This window comes from Notamacropus eugenii, chromosome 5, assembly GCF_028372415.1.
Source record: "Notamacropus eugenii isolate mMacEug1 chromosome 5, mMacEug1.pri_v2, whole genome shotgun sequence".
Taxonomy (NCBI): domain Eukaryota; kingdom Metazoa; phylum Chordata; class Mammalia; order Diprotodontia; family Macropodidae; genus Notamacropus; species Notamacropus eugenii.
In genome coordinates, this window is record NC_092876.1 from 328,367,606 (window position 1) to 328,389,471 (window position 21,866).

Genomic DNA, 21,866 nt, shown 5'->3' on the forward strand with positions numbered 1-21,866 from the left:
TGGTTTATGCCCCCGACCCTAGTCCCCTCTGGAATGGACTCTATGGATCCACCCCTCGCCAAACTCTGAGGAAGATATATTGGATTATTTTGGGCAAGTTACTTAATCTCCTTGGGTCTCAGTTCCCTCAATAGTAAAATGAGGGGATGCTACTAAATGATTTTAAGATCATCAGAGTTCAGCAAGTTTGGCTATCTGAAAAGGGGTAAAATAAGAAACTCCTTCAATATACAATAAAAATAGAACTTACAAGCTAAGGTTTTCTAGGGAAAACAAACTGAAGTTGGTCACCCAGATTTCTGCAGCTCCTCCGTAGCTTTGGCTATTTGAAATGTCGGTTATCATTTAAAAAAGCAACTCTGAAAACCTGGTGAACGTAAGTGACTGCATAAATAAAATAGTCATTAAGGTGACAAGTAGGACCAAAATGTTATTTGGTTTAGAAATTAAAATTAAAGCCGAATGATCAGAGAATAAACCAACATCGGTTCAATAAAGGCTCTTCTCTCAGTCTCCATTTGGTGCACGTCTGGTGGGTGCTGACCCCAAGCAGCGAATGCCCAGATCTCTCCCAGTCACTGGCAGGGGAGGGAGAACGGAGGAGCGGAGGGAGAACCGGGGAGGGGGAGCAGGAAAAGGAGTGGGGTGCAGAGGAGGGGGGGTGGGAGGAAAAGAGACGGAGGGGGTGGGGGGGAGGCTGCGGGATGCTTTGCGTCTAGTTTACACTTCTCAGGAGAGGGGGAACGCTCACACTCTGACCATACGCGCACACACACACACACACACACACACACAGACACACACAGACACACTCACACATACACAGACACACACAGACACATATACACACACATACACACTCACACACAGACACACACAGACATACACACACAGACACACACACACAGACACACTCACACAGACACAGACACACACAGACACATACACACACAGACACACTCACACACAGACACACACAGACATACACACACACACAGACACACTCACACACAGACACACACAGACACAGACACACACAGACACACTCACACATACACAGACACACACACACATACACACACAGACACACACACACACACACAGACACACACACTCACACACACACATACACACACAGACACACTCACACACACACACTCACACACACAGACATTCACACACACACACACATACACACACAGACACACTCACACACACACAGACACACTCACACACACACAGACACACACACTCACACACACACATACACACACAGACACACTCACACACACAGACATTCACACACACACACAGACACACACAGACACACACAGACACACACAGACACACACACACACACACACACACACACACACACACACACCAAAGAAAGCCATTTGTGCCTTTTCTTCGCCCGAGCCCAGGATGCCCCCACCTCCCGCCCTCCCCCTTGGGAGAGCCGGGGAGTGAGGGAGGGGGCGGGGGAGGCTGCCAGGCTGCGGGCGGGCGGGGCCAAGGGGAAGTGAGCGCGGGCACGTGCACGGCGGCCGGCGCGGGGGCGCGCGCGCGCGTCCGTGGGTGCCGCGGCGGCGGCGCTGGACATGGCAGTTGCCGGGCGGCTGGCGTAGCGCGCGGCTGCTCCTGGCGCTGGGGGGCTGCTCTAGCCCGGGACGGGATGGGGGCGCGAGAGCTCGGGGGCCGTGGCGGCTGCTGCTGCTGAGCGCGCGGGGCAGGTGAGCGCCCTAGGCGGGTCCCGTTGGGGGGAGGAGGGGGAGAACCCGGATGCGGCCGTGGCGGCGCGGTCTGCCCCGGCGGCGGCGGCGTGTTGTGTGTGTGTGTGTCGCGGTGGTGAGGTGTTGCTGTGTAGTGGGGTGCCGTGAGCGGTGTGGGGGGGCGGGATCGCCGCCGAGGCCCCTCGGCCGGGCGCCCCTGCTCGCTCCGGGCCGGGGCGCTGCGGCTCGCTATGGCGCAACCTGCCGCGCTGCTGGCGGCGCCGCTCCGGCTCCGTTTCTGTTCCTGCGTCCCCGCCAGCCTCGGGGACCTGCGGGGGCCCACCGCGGGGTGGGGGGTGGGTGAGGGGACGGCCGCCTGCGACGGGGTGGGGAGGCGGAATGCGGGGCGTCTGCGTGTGGGGGGAGCGTGTCGCGATATGGGTGGCTTCTGTCGGAGTGTTTGGGAGAGACACGTCACGACTGGCGGCTCTCGGGCGACTTCTGGAGGAGCCTGGGTGCGGGCGCGGAGGGGTGTCCCCGTGCAGGGTGCGGGGCCGGGGGCGACCCCGGGCTCGGAGTCCCGGCTTGTTTCCTGAAAGGTGGAGAGGAAACTCCCCGGGCGCCGCGGCCAGATGTTTGCATTGCTCTCCGCGGGACAGGAGCGAGCTCGGGTCTGCGCCAGGGAAAGGAAGGACTGGGCATTGGGGGTGGGGAACAGAAGGAAAAGAAAGGGGGCATTTAAGACTATTGACAAACAAATCCGTGTCTTTACCATTGTTTCCCGCGGCTAGAGCAGGGTGCCTTCTATCTTCGAGTTAAATTTGAGCCTGGAGACGGGGAGGGGGCTCGCGTTTGGCGGCTGCTGCTAGTGGATGCATCGCAGCAAACATTCAGGCGCAAACTGATTTCTAAGGTGCTTTTTGGTTGATACACTTGAATGAGTTGTTAAACATCCACGGTTGTACGTGGTTTGCCTGTTATTTTCGGTGAAGATAATGATCCTTTCTTTCTCTGCAGAACTTTGTAAGACCCGTCCAAGTATGGGGCAAAAGGGAAAGTTAAAAAGTAAAGTTAAAATCATTTTAAGATTGTTCCTTGGTCTGGTGGGAAACAAAATTTGAAATATTTCAGTTTTATAAAGTAAAATTATTTTACGAAGTTTTAAGTGGCAATTCTTTACTGTCGTTTGTTACATCGTATAAACATACCAGAATATGGAAACAGGCCTCCTTCCCTAGATTGCTACATTTTGAAGTGAGTAACAAGTGGTTTTGTAAATAATTATGGGCATGGTTTACAATGAAGTCATCGTTAGATTTAGTACTTTTCAGAAGCCCCATGCCATGATTTAGAAATAGTTCCCAATAATAAAGTCAGCCCTCAAATACAGGAAGAATTCTAAAAATAATTAATTGGAGATCTTTTGTGCTTTGCTTGAGTTCTTAAAGACAGAACTTTGGCAGCCATATTAAAATGTGTAGCATAAAAATATTTTTTGGATTTTTAAAAAAATGTTTTTATCTTTAATTCCAAATTCTCTCTTGTTCCACCCCCTTCCACTGCTCATTGAGAAGGGGAGAAATGTGATACCCGTTACACATATGAGATCATTAGCATGATAGCATTAAAAAGATAATCAATATAATAGTCGCCTAATCTGTCTGTCCTTAAGAGTGGTAGAGAACTAAGCGCAGATCTCAAGTTCAAAACTGAAATCCTTTTGGTTAAAGTGAAAATTAGTTTTTAAATGCTTTAAGTGCATTTTACCTTATTGTCCCCTATGTATGTTTCTCTCAGCTCCAGGGTGATTGAAGGTTGTCAGATTGAGATTGTTATGTTTAGGGAGCTGTAAATATTTGAATTATTCTTGTTTGTGCCAAAAAAATTTACACCTTCACCTACTTTGTGAAAACTAAATAATTAGAATTAAACCTGACACTTTTAAGTTTATCAAATTTAAGTTTTAAATTGGCATATGAAACTTTGCTTAATTATTTAATTATGAAAGGCAGATTTAGTGTAGTGAATAGAATGTTGGAAGACTAGGGTTCAGATCCTGCCTCTGCCACCTACCAGCGTAACCTTGGTCAAGTCACTTAACTTCTCTGATCCTATCTACTGTTAAGTTATAGAAAGATTGGATTGTATTCTTCCTCATTGAAGAGGTTCCACACTAACGTAATCAAAGATTCTTGACAGTGACTTTAAGACTAAGCCACCTTTTTTGTTATCAGCCCTCTACATGAATCCTATGTTAAAAGATAATTTGAGGTAGACTTTAAGAGACTTTGATTTTAGTGTTAGCTTTGCCACTCTTCTTCCTATTTGTCATTTAACCTATCTAAAATGAGTCAGTAGAGTAGGTGATTTCGAGGGTTCTTTCTAGACTCAGCATTTTTTGTCACTGCTTTTTATATTAGGCCAACTTACCCTTCCTATGCATCCTCAATTCCAGACTGCTTATGTTGTGCATTTAAAGATGGTGCACATGCTGTGACTAAAAATGTTAATGAATGAAAAGTACTTGGTGAGAAGAGCTTGAATTTTAAAAATAGATCTGCCAAACTTTTAACTTGAATGGTGTCTTAGTGCTTTAGCTAGTTATTCCAGACAGAAGCTTTACCTTATATTGCTATAGAGAGTTATGCTTATCTCTAAAAAATTTAAATTTGGCTAGAAATGGATTTGGAGGCTTATATGATTTAATCAGTTTTTACTTGAGTCGATAGGATTCTGTGTAAGGGCAGTTGCATTTTAAAGGTAGCAGTATATTTGTTTTTATTACACAACAGAAAATCTTTGAATTTGGAAAGTAATTGTATAAATGTTTTAATTTGATATCAAGATCTCAAATCATTTAATTTAGAAGTTGTGTCCTGGCCAGTTGTTTTCAGTTGATTACTGCTGACTTCTTAATAAAGTTGACGTCTTTGCTACTGCGTGTGAAGAAGAAATTTTTGATGCTTCTTGGTTTGTTTTTTGCCTTAGATATTCATTATAGTACAAGGATCCTTGAGCTTGTTAGTCTTGACTTTCCCTCATATAATTAAGCTGGGCTAAGGGATAGGCAAAGGAGAAAGAGGCACAGGGTAAAGTTATGGGAGATTAGGGACAATGGTGTGAGGATTGGGAAGGATAAGAGCCTGGGAAGAAAATAGGTTATATATGTGACCAGGAGTGGTAGAAGTACCCTGATGAGAAGGAATTTTGTAGGGAAGGTTAGAAGGACTTTGTAACAGGATAAATAACTTAAAGGATATGTTTTAAAGATAATTAAATTGTTGCTTTTTACCTGACTTGTATTACAATGGAAAGAGCATTGATTTTAATTAGATAACTTAGGTTCAAATTCTGTGTTTATGCTTGTTACCTGTAGGACCTGGAAGAAGTCACTTAACTTCCCTCCACCTCCGTTTCCTCTCTGGTAATAAGAAGGGGTTTGGAGAAATAGCTTCTCAGAATTATGATTCTGTGATTCTGTTGAGGTTCCCTCTGCCCCATTGGTTCCTATTCCCCTCTCCACCCCGACCCCCCACTAGTGAAATTCTTTTATTTCTTTTGTATACATTTTTTCTACTTAATAAGTGAATATATATATTTCTCTGTTGGACTATGCTTTTTGAGGGCAGGGGTCATTTTCACTTTATCTGTAGTTTTAATCCTATTGCAAAAATCTTCAATATAATTTTTGTCTTACTTTGAATAGCACATGACCTGTTATGGTAGGAGTTTAATAAAAACTTGTTGATTATCAATCTAGAAGTATGCTAGATCCCTAGAGGAAACTTCTAAGTCAACAAACAAGTCATTGCGCATTTGTTAATTGCTTACCATTAGTTCAGCACTCTGCTGAGCCCTGGAGATAAAAAGAAGCTCTTGACCTCAAAGAGCTCGCATTCTAATATGGGAGACAACATGCAAACAAGCATCTCTGTGTATATGTGTGTGTTCATACATACATATATACATGTATGTATATATGTGTGTATATATATACACACACACACACACACATACACACACATACATACTGGTACCAGGCAAATTGGTGATAATCTCAGTGGGAAGGCACTAGCATAAACAAAGCTAAGGAAAATCTTCTTGTGGAAGGCGTGATTTTGGTTGAGACTTGAAGAAAGCCAGGAGGCAGAGATGTAGAGGGAGCCGGTGCTAGACATGGTTAGACCTGCACTTTAAGATCATTTTGGCAGCTGAGTTGAGGATAAGAGTGAGGAGAGATCTGAAGCAAGGAGACCAGCTAGAAAGCTATTGTAACAGTCCAGGCTTCTGGATGATGAAATGTCCCTTATTCTCCATCTTATCTCTTGAGAATTCATAGATATTCCCCCTTCTCCACTGCTGTCACCACCCAGGATTAAGGTTTCTCTCAAAGACTGTGTTCCCAGACTTAACTCAGACTCTTAGCTTTCCCCTGATCTGTTCACATAGTTGTAGCACATCTAATTGGTTGAATTGTATGATAAAATTTTACTACAGTTAGAGGGAAATTTGGGATAAATTTAAATTTGACTGTGTTTTTGCAAGTATATTTTAATCTTTCACAGCTCTAAAGTACATCCCTCATGAGAGTTCTTTGTGAACCTTAAAGGGAATGTTCAGGCATATCTTGGGGATATTGCAGGTTTGGTTCCAGACCATTAAATTAAGTGAATATCTCAGTAAAGCAAGTCATATGAAATTTTGGTTTCCTAGTGCATGTAAAAGTTATGTTTATACTGTATTCTACTAAGTGTGCAATATAGTATTATGTCACATTTTAAAAAATAACATTATTGCTAAAAAATTCTAACCATCATCTGAACCTCAGTGAGTTGTAATCTTTTCGCTGATGGAGGGTCTTGCCTTGATGTTGATGACTGTTTCCTGATCTGGGTGGTGGTTGCTGAAGATTGGGGTGGCTATGGCAGTTTCTTAAAATAAGATAGCTAAAGTTTGCTGCATCAGTTGACTCTTCCTTTTACTGGAACACTTAAGAAACCATTGTGGTGTTACTAATTGACCTAATTTCAATATTGTTGTGTCTCAGAGAATAGGAGAGAGAGAGAAAGATGGGGATCAACAAGTTGGTGGAACAGTCAGAAAACATTTATGATTAAGTTTGCTATCTCATATGGAAGTGTTTTTGGTACCCCAAAATAATAGTAACATCAAAGATACTGTAATAATGAAAAAGTTAGAAATATTGTGAGAATTACCAGAATTTGACAGAGACACCATGTTGGAAAAATGGCACCAACAGACTTGCTTGAAGCAGGGTTGCCACCAATCTTCATTTTGTAAAAAACTCAATATCTGTGAAGCATGATAAAGCAAAGCACAATAAAACGAGGTATACCTGTAAAGGTGAGGAGTAACTGTTAGTACTAGTACCCAGTTACTCTTATGTAACCTAAGGGGTTAGGGTTCCATTCACATTTTTCATGTTATAATTAACCTTGCTTTCTCCAGTATAAAAACATGCCAAACAAAATATATAAAAATAACTCTGCATCCACCACTTTGATCATGATAAAAATAATAATATACATTTATACATTTTATAATAACCACCCAGTGATGTAGTAAAGAGAAATATCCTTGTTTAAGGTAAGGTAACTGAAGCTTAGAAATGTTAATTGATTTTTGTTATTTTCCACGCTAGATTCAGTTCAGATCTTACTCTAAAACCAGTGCTTCTCTCCATCCCCCACCCCCCACTATATTATGCTGGGGGTAAACTCCTATGAAAATTTACAGAAATTTGGGGGTATGGAGGATGAATCAGTTGACCACAAGTTTTCAGAGGCTGCTGGCAATTTATGACTCCTTAAATAAGTGAATGAATGTGTGTGTTTTTCCTTCATTGCCCAAGAAGACCATGCCATCGGAGAAGTAATGACATGACTTGCACTTGACTTTGTTTTGAGTGAGGGAGGGCTGTGCAGGTCACCAGCCTCATTTTTCCAGAACCATCTGAATTCAGTGACCAGATACTCATCAGGATGACTGGAGATGACCCAGAATGAGGCAATTGTTGTTAAGTGACTTGCCCAAGGTCACACAACGAGTGAGTGTCAAATCTCACTGAGGTCAGATTTGAAGTCAGATCCTCCCAACTTCTGCACTGATGCTCTATCCACTGCACCACCTAGCTGCCCTAAGTGAAGTGAATGAATAAAGTACATGCAAAGCACTGTTCTAAGTGCTGGGGATACAAATTGAAAAGACAGTTGCTGTTCTCAAGGAAAGGCAGGTAGGTGGCACAGTGAATAGAATGCTGGTATGGAGTCAGGAAGATCTGAGTGAAATCCAGCCTTAGACACTTACTAGCTCTGTGACCCTGGGCGTATCACTTAACCCTATTTACCTCAGTTCCTCACCTGTAAAATGAGCTGAAGAAGGAAATGGCAAACCACCATCTTTGCCAAGAAAATCCAAATAGATTTCCAAAGAGTCCAACATGACTGAACAACAAAATTCTCAATAAGTTCATTTTAATGAGACAATACAAAATAAAAGGTTTAAGCTGAAAGTCAGAAAAGTTGTATGGCAGATGTTATCATCTCTTCTTTAATGTCATTTCTACTGATAAAATGATATCCATTTCTGATGTTGAGCCATTTGAGAGCACCAAGGACTTGCGTGGTAAGAACTTTTTTGGGTCTTCTTTTCTGTGTGGCTATAGCAACTGTTGTTAGGCTGCATTCCCATAAACATTGCTTCACAGGATCATGGCTGGGAAGTACTGGGCAGGAAGCATTGCTGTTCTCAAGGTTCAGGGACTCAGGTTCCTGTGCTGTCTCCATCAGGATCTGAGGGCACATGGTAGTAAAGGTGCTGATGGTGGGCTGCTTTGCCTGGCATATGCTACCTCTCATCTCTCTGAGTGTCTTGTGGCGTTAGCTAGGCTCACTTGCCTGCCCTGTGTTTATGGCATTTGGGTCAGGATAGCTAGGCCCTTCCTCCCAGAAGTTATTTCCTGGGATGATAGCTCTTGTGTGCTAGGCTGGAAACGGGATCTGTGGTCTTGGAGGACTAAGATTAGAGGAACGTAGCATAGAGGTTAAGTTTAGCAGGTACTTAATACTTAATTTACTCAGAACTTGCTTGTTTATTCTCTTCTATTTCCACTTGTCCCCAGGGAAAAAAAGCAAATAGTGGGGCTGACAAATAGGCACAGTGTTTATTGTTCATATATCCCTTTCTTGAAGGAAGGTACAGGTTATGTGCTTGTACCTCATTCCACCCAGTGGAACCTATGATAGAACTCACAGTTTAAGTGTATGACCTAAAATCATAGTCATTATTTAACACTTTATCAAAGATTAATTGACAGCTAGCCCTGGGAGCAGTATTGGGATATAGGACAATTAATTTTTAAGGAGAGGTGGTCGTGACAAGGAGGGTTGTGTGGGAGTCAGGTGGAAGCACTGAGAAGGAATGCTTTTGCCTTGGACCAGTATTATGGCACCACCATTACTAGTTTCTGGGGCCCACCCTGATTTATAGACCACACTGGCAAAATTTCTTCACAAGAAATCTGATAGTGAATACTCAAGAGAAATTTGACAGTGAATACTCTAGAGAGAGGGATTACATGGATTAAAAAGAAATCCACCAAGTAATTCAGAAGCTTTATTTGGATTGTGGTTTTAACCACATTCCTGACCCTATCTTTTACATGTTACCAATAACCAATAACCAATAAATAACCAATTTATAAAATAAGAAAATTAGACTTTTACTTCCTTTTCTTTGCCCCTTTTCCATTATGAGGGAACACGGTAATGAAGTAGACCAGTATGGGAAAGGATAGGCAAAGGAAATTGTACTTGTCTAGGGGAGCCTGGACAATTAACAAGCTTTACCACCTTGGCTAGATGAATGGATAGTTTAGCCACAGTGCTTAAGTAGAACCTGAAGACCTAAATTCCATAAATTCTTTACCTGTTGAGCCAGAGGAAGGAATGTTCCGGGTAAGAGAGATGATTTAACAGCTAATTTGCATTTTACTAGCTGAAATTCTGTAGCTAAGATCTCTTAAGTTAATATAGCAATTAAGTTTTAACCACTTTTAATGCAAGTGAAAGATTTCTATAGCTCCTATATAGATCAAATTCCTTTTTCTTCACATTACCTTAAAGGCTTTGAAACCATGAAATAATTTTTCATAGGAATGGGGTCATGAAGAGTCAGACACAACTGAAACAGAACAACTACATAAAATTTCTGAATAGTTAAGGCAATTGACAACCTTGTAACAAGTGATTGTTGGAGGTAGGTGTGTACTAGTGGAAAGATTGTTATCGCTGAGTATTAAATTTTCTTTGCCCTCTAGCTAGACCATTGCATATCTGTGTAGGTCTAATCCTTATAAGTACTTTTTTATTGGTACATGGACTTTGCACATTTTTAATATAAATCATCTAAGTACCAACATTCCAAAAAAAATATAGAAAATGTGTAAAAATGTCTCCTATTGACATTTAACAGATCTTAGTTTCTATATTATTAGTTACAAAGGTGCTAGATATTATGATTGTTAAGATTATATAAGTTATTTTGGCAGTTATTTTCAAACAATTATTTTCAGAGGTGGTGCTGAGGAACCCTAGGATTAGAATCATGAAGATAAGTTCAAATCCCACCTCAGACACTTACCAGCTGCTTGATGTTGGGCAAGTCACCTCTATTTGCCTTAGTTTCCTTATGCTGGGGGAAATGAATGACACCAATCTCACCGAGTATTTTTGACAATCAAATGAGATATTTGTGCTTGGCACAGTGCCCAGAATTTAGTAGGTGCTATATAAATGCCTTCCTTTCTCCATTTTCTATTCTCTAGTCTTCAAATAATAGGATTTCCCATTTGCCTCCCCCATTTAGCTTTCTATTTATTTTTATATAGTCAGTCTTTAATTTCTTGTTGCTCTCTGAAACTAGTAAGTACATAACCCGCTCCCCCATGATCTAAAATCTACTAACCTACTTTAACGTTGGCTTTTAAAAATGTCTTATATATGTTCATGTTTTCTCCCTCATAATCTCTTTGAAAGCAGGGACTGTTTTGATTTTGCCTTTATATCCCTAGCACTTAGCGTGATGCCTGTCACATAACAGATGCTTAATAATTAGTGATAAATTAAAAATCTTTGGACTATAATAGCAGGTAGTGGTGACAATAACACTTTGGTTTCCTTGAAGGAAAGATATTGTATAAATTTAAGGGATTGTCTTGATTACATAATAATTTCATCTTCATTTTATAATATTTTGGGGGAAAGATTTGTAGTTTAAATGAGGTTATTTTACTAATTATAGCTTAGGCATTTACACTTTTCTCAAAACTTAGTTTATGCGAGTATAGTTTAGGATGGCTCAAGAGAATTCATCATTAAATAAGTGATATTTTATGTCCTTTTAAATGAGTGATAGTTTATTTCTCATACCTTGGCTTTAAGTTTGAATGAAAATGTTTTGTCATCTTTCACTTATAAGAATACTTTGTGTCCTAATAACATTGTCTAGAGCATATTTAAGATATTCAAACAGAAAAGATCTGGTGGTTAAATTTTAGGTAAGTCTTGGGTATGGTTTTCTATTTTTATGTGTTTTGCTGCCTATACTCTTACTCAGTGTCAGGACTAGAGAGGAAAACCACTTCTATTTTGAATGACTGTGGTAAATAGACCTTTTTATATGATTACATTATGACTGAATAGAGAAAGAATATATCATATGTATTATATAGATAGTTGTGTTACCACTTTTTACTTTATTTTTAGATCTGGTAAAGCCAAATCAAGGCCTTTTCTTTTTTATATAAGCATGAGTTAATATTGTTTATGATGCTGTTTGGGGCAGCTAGGTGATATAGTAGATAAGAGTGCCAGGCCTAAAGTCAGGAAGAACTGAGTTCAAATTTGACTTCAGACACTTCCTGTTATATTTTTTTAAAATCTAAAAAATGCTGAAAAAAAGATAAAAATGTTAACTGTTTAATCAGTCAATAGAACTTAAATTAAGCTATGGTTCACATTGTAGTGTCTACAAATTATTTAGGTCTTAATATCTGAACTTCAAACAAGTTGACTTTTAAATATCTGCATAAGACTCTGCAAGAAAGAATTATAATCTTGGTTTGAGGGTTGGAGAATAAATTCAAATTTCAACGCTGTCATTACTTACTGGGTGATCACAGGCAAGTCACCAAGTCACTTAACTCTCTGACCCTCTGTTTTTCTCATCTGTAAAACAGTGGTAATAATTTTTTGTACTTGCCTCACAGTATTGCTTTGAGGTTCAAATGAGCTAGTGTATGTAAAATGCTTTGCAAACTTTAAACCTGTCTTTAAATATCAGTAGTTATATTTCCCTCTCCTTGACTTAGTACTTGAATACTTGCTAAGCTTCTTATAACAGAGAACCAGTAACTGGCCTACGATGAGAGGAAGGTGTATAAAAATCACTTTTTTTCCCCTTAAAAAACATAATCTTCTTGATTAGTCCACAAATGATATTTTGATTACTTAGTCATTCTACCATGTACTACCAAACACTAAGATAAAAAAAAAAATCCTACTTGTCCTGTGGGAAATAGAAAATACTTTGATTAAGCTGTTGTTTTTATTTATTCTATTTTAAATTTCCAGAATTTTATTCAATAGAAAATACTTTGATTAAGGTGTTGTTTTTATTTATGCTATTTTAAATTTCCAGAATTCTATTCAAGTTAGGGAGTTATAGGGACTGATTCATTGAAAGAGTACAGTCACAAAATTAAAAATATATCAGATACTCTATTACATTGAAAATGAAATATTGAGCTGCTGGCCGCAATAAATTTATCAGGAAGATCAGATCTCATTTTATTTAGCAGCAATTGTAAAGATATTTTTAAAATAAATTATTAATTCTTGCTTATGATATAGTCATTTTATTTAGACCATAATTTATTTAGACATTCCCCAGTCATGGGGACAGATTTTGTTTTTAGCTTTTTATCACTCATAAAAAGATTGTAAGAAAATTTTTGTATGTGTCATCTTGTTGTCAATAACTTCATTGGGCTAGAGTACCAGTACTATCTCTTAAGTCAAAGGGTATAAACAATTTAGTAACTTGTGCATTACTGTAAGATTACAAAATTTTTCAATTTTTTTGACCCATAATTCCATATTGATTTCCAGAACAGTTCAACCAATTCACAGCTGCAACCCACAGTAAATTAGCATTTCTCACTTCTCATGGTTATACTGGTAATTCATTTTTTTTTTTTTTTAGCATCTTTGCTTATTTAAGGGTGTGAAGTAATGTCTCATGGTTCTTTTAATTTCTTTGATTATTAGTGACTGAACTTTTTTTAGGTGACTTTTTATTCTACTACCACTTGTCTATGGGAAATTTTAACTCTTCATCTGATAAATTGTGTCAAATCTCTTTAGGTTTTCCATGTTAGACTCTTGCTGGAGACATTTGATACAAAGACATTTTTCCAATATATTTTTTCTGATTCCAGCTACATTGATTTTTTGGGGGAGTGAGATGGGGAAAGAATGTGAGTTTCTAGGGCTTTTTTAATCTTAAACAATCAGTTGTCTGTTTTATCTTTTATAATTTTTTTATATCCCTTGCATGGTTATGAATCCCTTCGATTACTGTGAAATATGAACCTTTACATTCTCTTCTAATTTTTTTTAATGATGTGACATCTTAATATTTAGATTGTTTATCTATTTGAAATTTATTGTGGTAGAAGATACTGGCATAAACCCATTTTTCCTTCAGCTATTTTCCATTTTTCCTAGTGGTTCTTCCCAGATATAGGGACCCATTTGTAGCAATTTGACTTCTTAATTATATTGAACCCTAGATTGCTTTGTGTTGTTTTAATAGTTTGCTTATCTAGTCTATTCCACTGGTCTGCTTTTCTGTTTTTTAGAATCTAGTATCAGATTTCTACTATATGCCTGACTCTGCTTTCCAAATGTCAACAAACATTGTTCAAATGCTATTCAAAATGTTGAGTTTCAAACTTGGTGAATTGGAACTGGAGTATAGGAGTGAGAATAAGTCTTGACATATAGATCTGGGAGTCATCTGCACAGAGATGATAATTGATTTCATAGAAACTGATGAGGTCCTTAAGAGGTTGTGTAGAGAATCAGTCTGTAAATTTTTCTTAAGTGCTTACTTACACAGTGCTAAGTGCTGAGGGTACAAAGAAGCAAAAGACAGTCTGTGCCCTCAAGGAGCTCACAATCTAACGGGAACAATATGCAAACAAATGTAAACAAAGTAAGCTATATACAGAACAAATAGGAAATAATTAATAGAGGGAAGTCACTCAAATTAAGGGGGATTGGAGAATGCCTTCAGTTGAAAGTGAGATTGTTAATTGTGAATTAAAGGAAGCCAAGGAGGTCTGAGCAGAGGAGGGAGAGTGTTCCAAGCATTGGGGGCAGCCAGAGAAAATCCTGAAAGCTAAAAGGAGTGTTTTGTTTGTGCAACAGCCAGGAGGCCAGTGTCACTGACTCAAAAAATATGTGGTAGAGGGAGTAAGGTGTAAGAAGACTGGAAAGGTCTACTAGGGGTACTAGGTTATGAGGGGTTTTGAATGCTAAGAACATTTTGTATTTGATCCTGGAGGCAATAGGGAGCCATTGGAGTTTATTGAGTGGGAGTGTGTGACATGATCAAACCTTCACTTTAGTGGTTGAAGGGAGGATGGAATGGAATGAGGAGAGACTGGAGGCAGGCAGACCCACCAGTAAGGTATCCAGGTATGAAATAAGGACCTGCACCAGAGCGGTGGGGATATCTGAGGAGAGAAAGAGGTGAAGTATTCCACAGATCTTGCAAAAGTGAAATTGACAGACTTTGGCAACAGCCTGGATATGGTGGGTGAAAGATAGTCTGAGTTGACCCCTAGATTACAAACCTCAGGGACTGGGAAGATGATGTTGCCCTCTGCAGTAATAAGAGGAGGTGGGGAGGCTCTAGGGGGAAAGAAAATTCTGTTTTGAACATTTTGAGTTTTAGATGTCTACCAGACATCCAATTTGAGATATCTGAAAGATGATTGGAGATGTGACATTTGAGGTTCAGCAGAGAGACAGGGGTAGAAGTAGACTTGAGAAGCATCAGCATAGAGAGAGTATTTAAATCCTCAGAGGCTATTGAGATCATCAAATGAAGCAGCATATGGGGAGAAGAGGAGAAGGCATGGGACAAAACCCTGAGAGACATCTACAGTTAGAAAGTGTGCTCTGGAAGAGGATGCAACAAAGGAGACAGAAGGAGCAGTCAGAGAAGTAGGAGAAACAAAACAATGGTGTCCTGAAAACCTAGAAAGAAGAGAGAATATCAAGGAGTAGAGAGTAATCAGTGGTGTCAAAGGCTTCAGGGGGAAAAGGCCATTGGATTTGACAACCAAGAGATCATTAGTAAGGGTTTCAGTGGAATGATAAGGTCTGAAGTCTGATTGTAAGGGTTTAAGAAGAAATTGAGGAGGGAAAGTGGAATTGCCTATTGTAGATGGCTTTTTTGAGTTTAGCTATAAAGGGCAGAAGAGATATAGGACAGTAGTTAGGAGAAGAGGAAAGGGAGGAGTGAGGAGAGAGAGAGCCATAATAATAATTGTAATAAAATTGGCTTTATATGTTAATTCATTTCACCTTCACAACTGTCTAGAAATTTAAGAGAAAACAAGAGTATTGAGGAGGAGGATCAATAAGATAAAATGCTGCAAAAAGGTCAAGAAGGATGAAGGCTGAGAAAACACAATTGGATATGGAAGTTAAAAGGTCACTAGTAATTTTGGACAGAACAGTTTCAGTTGATTGAAATCATGAGCCTCAGTGTATTTAGTTATTCCCAAACTGATGGGTACCTATTTTGTTTGCAATTCTTTGGTACTGCAAATGCACTCCTATAAATACTTTGGTGTATATGGTCTCCTCTCTTTCTCTTTGTTAGTCATCAGGGCAGCAATATACTAAGGTGGAAAGAGACATGACACTGTAGGCAGAGGACCTGGGTTCAAATCCCTCATTTGATGATTACTGCTTCAGTGACTTTTGGTCACATAATCTCCATGGACCTCATTTTCTTCATCTGAAAAATGAGAGAATTGGACTAGATGCACCTTTAAGGGTCCTTTCCAGTGGAAATAAGGAGAGGAAGAGGAAGAATGAAAGAAATTTATTAAATACTTACTATATGCCAGGCACTGTCTAGGTACTAGCTCTACAGATAAAAGCAACACATAAAAGAAATCTGGAATTCGGGTTGTAAAACAGAGGCTTGGTTTGGAATTGAAAGTTTACTCATCAAGTTATCAGAGTCTACCATCCCAGAGTCCAGGGTTCTCAAAAGAGGGAGATGATGGTTCAAGTACAAGTGACATGGTGTGAAGAAGGCTGTCCTTTGTCTAGGCCAGGCTTATCAGGACTGTGAACTCTACTACTCAGCATATACCATGCTGGCCTGCAGTTGACCAGTTAATATCATCTATAACACAAGCTTGCAACTGTCCACCATCATGCCTTTGCACCAACATTCTGTCTTTTAATTGCATTTTAATTTCTAATTTCCTTCTTTCATCCCTGTATAATTTCTACCCATGACTGAAATTCCTTTAGGAGGAAAGGAAGGAGATTGTGTCACTCTCTTTCTCCCTGTTCCCAGCTTTGCTTTGTTCCATTAGGTCACTCTATTAGTCTTTGCTTCCATTAAGCTTTTTTATGATCCTTTATAGAATGCTCATTTTATGGAAAACAAACTTGCCTTCATACAACGAACCTTTCCACAGTTTCCTATTCTGCCACTTGTCTCTGGCTGGAACTTAATTTTCCAATGATGACACATCTCTTGTAACATTTTCTTCATTTTTCTAGTGAATAAAAATTTAAATACTATGTGCAGAACACTGTATTAGTTACTAAGAGAAAACTAAGACGATTCTTTCTCACATGGAGCTCACAGTCCAAGAGGAGTTATTCTATATAATAAAATAATACATAAAAGTCCTATTAACTTCATCTTGATTAATATTTAACAATTTCAAGTTTACTTTTGACAATAGATTAGAATCTCTCACCCTTTTGTTATCTTTCTTGTCAGTCCTTGATCTTGTAGTGAAATGTGTGCATGTATATGTGTGTATGTGTGTACGTACAAACATATGTACTCACATATTACACATAGTGATATAATAAATGGTTTCAGAATCAGATACTGTCTAGGAATCAAGCAGGAAAGGAATTGCCATTGAATTGCCATGGAGGAGCTGGCATTTGATTTTGACTTTAAGGATAGAGAGGAATTCAACAGGCAAAAATGAGACTGTTTTAGATATAGGGAAGTAGCAGGAACACAAGCAGGGGAAAGTTCATTCTCTTTGGGAGAAGAAAGCCACTTTTACTAAATCCTAGAGTGGAGAGGGCAGAGATAAGAAATGAGGTAGATTTGCTGGCATTAGGTTAATGGAGGGTCCTGTGCGCTAGGAAGAGGAGTATGAACTTCTATGGGAAGCAGTAGGGTATCACAAGATTGACGGGACTTAATCTATGCATAAATATTCTGGTAGGAGAACAGATTGGAGGGGGAGAGGTGAGGCAGTGAGAGGCTTACTCTATTACAGTAGTTCAGCTAATTGGTAATGAAGGCCTGTGCTAGGGTGTTGGCAGTGGGAAGAGAGGGGAAACAGATGTCCTGCAAATAGAATTGACAGAATGTGGTAACTAACTGAATATGACAAGTGAGGGAGAGAGGGCAGAGTCAATTCAATTCAGGCAGCATTTTGGAAATTCCTCTGTACAAAGCATTGTGGTAGACACTGGGAATAAAAAGACAAGAAGAAAAAATGCTCTCACACCTTAAGAAGCTTAATCCAAGGTTATGAGTATAACACTCTTAAGGTGGTGACAGAAACTGAAGTTGGTTGTTGTCCTTCGTTTTTGAAGAGGACCAAAATGACATCACCATGATAAAGTGAAGTTTCAGTGGATCCAACTGTGACTGATCAGACCAATACGAGCTTGGCATGCTCTACCATAGGTTGGGCACAGATAGTCCTTATGAATATTTGGAGTGCAAACTCCAAATTTGTGCATCCTATATTTACTTTGTCCTATCTCAATTCTGCTTTGCTCATAGAGCACAGAACCCTTTCTGATGTGGGCATGCTATGCTGAGTGGTCCTGTGCCAGTGTCTCCCATGTTGCACAGTCAGAGTTCTTGAGAGAGACCTTGAGAGTGTCCTTGTATCACTTCTTCTGACCACCACGTGATCGCCTGCCCACGAGAGTTCTCCATAAAATAGTCTTTTTGGTAAGCATATACTTTGCATTCGAACAGTGGGGCCAGCCCATCAGAGTTGCGTTCTATGAATAATAGTTTGAAAGCTTGGCGGTTCAACTTGAGCAAGGACTTTAGTGTCTGGTACCTTATCCTGCCAGGTGATCTTCAGAATCTTCCTGAGACAGTTCAAATGGAAGGGATTCAGTTTCCTGACATGGTGCTGGTAGACTGTCCATGTTTCACAGGCATACAACAATGAGGTCAACACAACAGCTCTGTAGACCTTCAGTTTGGTAGTCAGTCTAATACTTACTCTTCTCTCCCAAACTTTCCTTCGGAGCCTACCAACACTGAGCTAGCTCTGGCAATGTGTGCATCAGCCTCATTGTACATCCCTGGAAAGTACACTGCCAAGGTAAGTGAATTTATCCACACTGTTCAGAACTTCTCCATTTGCTGTAATCAGTGGTTCCATGTATGGACGGTGTGTGGGGGTGGCTGATGGAGCACCTGTGTTTTCTTGGTGTTAATCATTAGGCCAAAATTAGCACAGGCAGCAGAGAATTGATCCATGCTTTGTTGCATCTCAGCTTCAGAGGCTACATTGAGTGCACAATCATCTGCAAACAGAAAATCATGCACCAATACTCACTCCACTTTGGTCTTGGCTTGTAGCCTTTTCAAATTGAAGAACTTACCATCAGTATGATAGTTGACCTTGATGCCATGTTCATCCTCATTGAAAACATTTGTCAACATGGCTGAAAACATCATCAAAACATAAGGAACAAGCACACAGCCCTATTTCACTCCATTGATGACTGGGAAGGCACAAGAGCATTGTCCACTGTCCAGAACCCGGGCAAACATGCCATCATGAAATTGATGTATGATACTGATGAACTTCTCTGGGCAGCCAAATTTTGACATAATTTTCCATGAGCCCTCACAAGTAACAGTGTCAAAGGCCTTGGTCAGTTCTACAAACATTGTGTACAGACCTCTATTCTGCCCCTGGCATTTCTCTTAAAGTTGTGGGGCAGCAAACACTGTATCGACTGTTCCTTAGCCCTTTCTGAAGTCACACTGGCTCTCAGGTATATGACCATCTTTCAGGTGAAGGATCAGCCTATAAAAAAGGACTCTAGCAAAAATTTTGCCAGCAGTGACTAAGAGAGAGACCCCACTGTGATTGTCTCAGGACAGTCTATTCCCTTTACCTTTACAGAGATAGACAATGGAGGCATCTTTGAACTCCTGGGGGATAACCTCCTCTTGCCATATAATCTGGAAAATTTCAGTCAGTTTTTGTAGGAGCAATGGTCCCCTTACATTGTAAATCTCAGTTGGAATAGAATCAGCACCAGGTGCTTTGCCACATGAAAGGAGTCTAATGGCCCTCACAACCTCTTCAGTTGGAAGTTCAGCTAAGGAGGGATTAACTTCAACCTGAGGTAAGTGGTCAATCGCCTCAGCATTGATTGATGATAGTCTGTTGAAAACACTATGGAAGTATTCAGCCCATCTCTCTAGGATCATATCCTTATCACTAATTACTGTGACTTCATCAGCACTGAATAGTTCTGATGCACTATAGGTTTTTGATCCATAAATAGCTTTCAGGGAATCATAGAAGTGCTTTAGATTGTTACTATCAGCATAAAACTGAATTTCATCTGCCTTCTTACTGAGCCAGGAATCCTGCATCTCTCTAAGCTTTGCTTGTACTTTGCTTTTGATGGAATTAGATGCTGCTTCTTAGAGGTGGGTGAAGTATCCTGCTGGTAAATTCTATGGAGTTCTCATTTTTCATTTAGCAGCTTCCGAATTTCCCCATCATTTTCATCAAACCAGTCTGGGTGTTTGCAAGTGTTCTGACCCAGATGAGCAAATGCTGTGCTGTACACCAAATCTCTGAAAGCTGCCCACTCCTTTTCTGTTCCACTGTTGCCAACTATGTGTTGGCTCAACTTTCCTTCCAAGTTAGCAACAAACTGTTCACGCTCAGAGAAGAGCTCCAATTTCTTGACATTAATTCTTCTGGTAGTCATTTTGCCTTGGGGGCAGCACTTTTGATGATTGCGAATATTTAGCTATATATTTATAATATTTAATCTAGTCAGCAAGCTGGTATCCCTGCCAAAAGGAGTGAATGACAGGCTCATGACAATGCGATTGCCGCTCACAGGAAAACGCCATTCCACTATCATCAGTACCTATGCTCCCACCATGACAAACCCTGATGAGGTCAAAGAAAAATTTTATGAAGACCTAGAGACCCTTATCATCAATGTTTCAAAAGAGGACAAGCTTATGATTCTGAGTGACTTTAATGCTGAGTAGGCTCAGATGACCAGACTTGGCAGGGAGTCCTAGGGAGGAATGGAGTTGGAAACAGCAACAGCAGTGGTCATTTGCTGCTGAAGACTTGTGCATCACATGACCTTCTTATCACCAGCACTGTTTTCCGTTTACCTAAATGCAATAAAGCTTCATGGATGCACCCTCAAAGCAAACATTGGCAATCTAATAGATATATGATTGTAAGGAGAAGAGACAGACAAGATGTGAGAGTGATAAAGGCAATGTGTGATGAAGAATGCTGGACTGATCATAGACTTATCCTTTTCATGCTAAAATAAGAAACTGAAGTAGTTTAAGGCAGAAGGAGGAGCAGGTAGCAGGTGTAAGAGGAAATTACACTCAGTAAACATGTATTAAGTACTTACATTTGCAAGACACTTAGGGAAACAGAAACAAAAAATGTAACAGTTCCTGCCTTCAGGAATCTTGCATTTTCTTGGGAGGATGCAACATGTAATATGTACATCAGTATGGAGCATTTAAAAATAATCTCAAGAGGGTGGGAGTGCTAATGACTGCAGTGATCAGGAAAGGTCTTCTATAGTTGGCACTAAAGGTGTACATTCTGAAGGAGGCTGGTATTTGGTGAGAAAGTGAGGAGAGAGTGTGTTCAGGATATGGGGAATCATTTGTACCAAAGGTATGGTGTCAGGAATATTGGATGCAGAATAGCTATCAGGTATGTTTGACTGGGAGAGGGAAAATTGAGAATGAATAAAAATGAATTCATATGAAAGAAGAGTGGAAGTGTAAGTAGGAGCCAGGTTGTGGAGGGATTTAAATATTTAAATGACAAGCTGATTTTATTTTTTTATGTAGAGAGGGCAGAGGATGAGACCAGGCTGTGGTGTGTTGTTGGGAGAAGTGGTACAAAGGTCAGTAACCTTCCAGAATTATGTAACTAACACAGGCATTGTTATTTGCATAGCACCAAGAGTCTACTGGGCAGACATGAGCTCTGTTTCTTCACCACATTGTGTGTCAATCCCTTTTCTGTATGAGGAAGTAGAACCCTGGTGATATTTATCTCAGCTAGAGGCATGGCTAAGGCTTAGGAACTAAGATATTTTTCTGACAGTAAGTTTGGTGACAATTGAACTTACAGGCCCAAGGAAGAGGGGAGAGAGGATAGCTTAAAAGAAACAGTTAATACTTTTAAGAAAAATTCATGGAGTACATCTGGCTTTATCCTAGGCATCAGGTGCAGCCTGACTGCAGAGAAGAGAGCTTCATAGTCACTAACTGAAAGATTCAGCTGAAGGTAGGATTTTAGCTGAGACTTGAAGGAAGCCAGGGAAACCTGAAGGTGGATATGAGGAGGGAGAGAATTCCAGGTTTGAGGGACAGCTAGTGAAAATACCCAGTGTTAGGAGATGCAGTGTCTTGTGTGGGGAACAGCAAGAAGACCATTGTTAGGGAGTGAAGTATAAGAATACTGGAAAGGTAGAAGAGGCTAAGTTATGAAGAAATGTAAATGCTAAATAGAGG

General features: G+C 40.0%; 1 protein-coding gene and 1 long non-coding RNA gene across 12 annotated transcripts in view; one reads left to right on the plus strand and one right to left on the minus strand.

Annotated features, from left to right (window-relative positions):
* LOC140506402 (uncharacterized) overlaps positions 1–2,610 on the minus strand; it is a 72,415-nt gene extending 69,805 nt beyond the window's left edge. For all 4 annotated transcript variants that reach the window (XR_011967923.1, XR_011967924.1, XR_011967925.1 and 1 more), the window contains exon 1: positions 2,485–2,610. This is a non-coding gene — a long non-coding RNA (uncharacterized lncRNA). The remainder of the gene's footprint in view (positions 1–2,484) is intronic.
* The window catches only part of PIK3CB (phosphatidylinositol-4,5-bisphosphate 3-kinase catalytic subunit beta), a 186,125-nt gene continuing 165,811 nt past the window's right edge, over positions 1,553–21,866 (plus strand). For 3 of the 8 annotated variants that reach the window (XM_072613528.1, XM_072613526.1, XM_072613534.1), the window contains exon 1: positions 2,589–18,429. The gene's annotated coding sequence lies outside the window, so the exon portion shown is untranslated. Of the gene's footprint in view, positions 1,734–2,588; positions 18,430–21,866 lie in introns of those variants that run through there. The other 5 variants (XM_072613530.1, XM_072613527.1, XM_072613529.1 and 2 more) reach the window with 5 other exon arrangements.